Source organism: Gavialis gangeticus, unplaced genomic scaffold (genome assembly GCF_001723915.1).
Source record: "Gavialis gangeticus isolate Ggan-Ray unplaced genomic scaffold, GavGan_comp1, whole genome shotgun sequence".
NCBI lineage: Eukaryota > Metazoa > Chordata > Crocodylia > Gavialidae > Gavialis > Gavialis gangeticus.
Genome location: NW_017729034.1, coordinates 22,039,961 through 22,042,256, shown reverse-complemented (window position 1 = coordinate 22,042,256; position 2,296 = coordinate 22,039,961).

Sequence of the window (2,296 nt, the reverse complement as noted above, 5' to 3'; positions counted from 1 at the left end):
CGGTTTCCCACATTTTTCTCTTTTAAAGGAGAATCCATTGTTAAAGTTTGTTGCTCAATTTTGAAAGTTTGTACATGACCCTTTCATATATTCTTGCGACGCACTTCTGGGTCGCAACACATGGGTTGAGAAATGCTGGTCTAGTGCAACTCCCCCTGCCTGAGGCAGGCTCATCCCTAATGTTTTAGTAGCGCCTGACATGTCTGCAGTCCTGGTTTGTCCACTTCAGCCACCAGGCAGGAGCTGCCCTCTTCCATCATAGAATCATAGAGGAGTAGGGCTGGAAGGGAGCTCCAGTGGGCATGGGAAAGTGGGGAAGTAGGGAGTGAGGGGATCCTTGAGAGCACCCCCACCCCACACTGCTGTAGCCTTAGTTAATAAAGGAGAAATAGAACTGAACTTCTCAGCTGGAAACACCTGAAAGCCCTTGATTATCACCAGCTACAATACATTCTCTATGTCAGTTGGAAGGGCAGAAGAACGAATACCAGCATTCTGGATCACGCAAACACCAACAGCATCAGACCTGGGTGTATATGGTACTAGCTTCATTGGGTGGGACATGTTATAACGATGCCTGACAACTGGCTCCCAAAATAGGTTTTGTACTTGCAACTTGCCAGTAGTCAACACTCTAGAAATGGGCAAACAATGAGATTCCAGCACACCTTGATGGCCAATCTGAAGGAACATGATAGTAACATCAAAACCTGGGAGACTTGAGTGCTGAATTGTCCCCAGTGGCACCATGAAATAGGAAAAGGCATCAAGTATTCAAGCAAACTTGCTTCACTATGGAGGTGGTTAAGCAAGAGAGACAACAGGGAAGATTTGTGACTTGACTTCACCAGGACCCACTCCTTTTCCCTGAAACCATTTGCTATGTCTGTAGTTGAACATGCACTCTTCAGTCATTTCCAGACTCACAGATGACTTTCCTTTCTAATGGAAGACCATCATCCTCATATTGAGGGATTGCCACTGCTGAGTTACAAAACATTCAGTGCATCTTAATATGCGTGTGTGGTTTGTGGACAGTCAAGTGACAGTTCAGGGACATGCCTGTAAAAATGAGATTTTGAGAAAGCCTCAGTCTCTTTGCACTGTAGCAAAATCCTTCCTTGTGTTCAAGGGGGAAAATGTTTAATGCCACAGAGACATGCTCTCAGGGATGTAGGCAACTGTTAAAAGGGGATACAAATGATTCACAAGTCTGTTGTGGAGATTCACTGGATGCTGAATAATGTTTGTAATGAATTATGAACAAAAAGTTTTGAATGAATGCTGTGTTATTTGTTAAACACTTTCTTCATAGTTGCTGCTATCCATAAGATAGATAAATAAAATAAAAATAAAAGGTTCTCAGGAATTAGTATTAAAGTGAAACTTTCCAATCTATTTTCTTGCTTAGACAAAGATAATTTACAGTAACCTTTGGGGACTGTGTAACAAATCATAATGTAAATTTATTTTTAAGTGAATTTTATTGACATTGTTTGACTGGCATGGCCCTTGACAAAACATACTGCTACATTCTGCTACAACTAATGCCTTCTGAAAATTACTAAATATAATACAAAAAAATGACAATGCCTTGTAAATACAAATTGAATGGTTAGCAATGGTCAAATGCAGTACCATTTCCATTTACTGTACTTGCTGGGAGAGAAAAAAAAGGTCTGGAAATGTAAAAGATTGGAGATTAGGGACTGACTAAACTTTCTGAAGAGTTAAATCTTTTTGCTTATGCTTCAGAACAATCTGAGCAGTTTCTTTCCATCTGTATTTTTCAGAACAGAAAGCGAACATTGTAAGGTCCAATCCTTCAGTGCACTCTGTGAGCAGGTATGCCAGGTGACCACAGGAAGTTGATTGCAGAACTGACACCTAAAAGAAGGCATATGGTGGGGATCTCCTCATGGCCTGTGCCCATTTGAAAAACAAAAGTTGAAAGCCTAACATTGGCTCTTCTGCAGAAGCCCATTTAGCTTGGCTAAAACCCATTTATGGATACAGCGAACGCTCCACCTGTAAGTCAGTCTGTAGAACCTATTTATGCAATAATGTTTAGAAGTGAGTAAATTCACTGAGAAAATATCATACCTTTAGTATTTGCAACAGAACTGCAAGATCTGCCACTATTGAAACTCAATATTTTGCATCAAGCTATGGTCTTTCTTGTCCCTCTGGGACAGCCCTTGAATAAAATGTTCCTAGGCCCAGCTTGTAACTTATGTATCAGGACCTAATTTCCATTTCCAGTGTGAGACAGGTAGTTAGAAGCTTAAATCCTGCT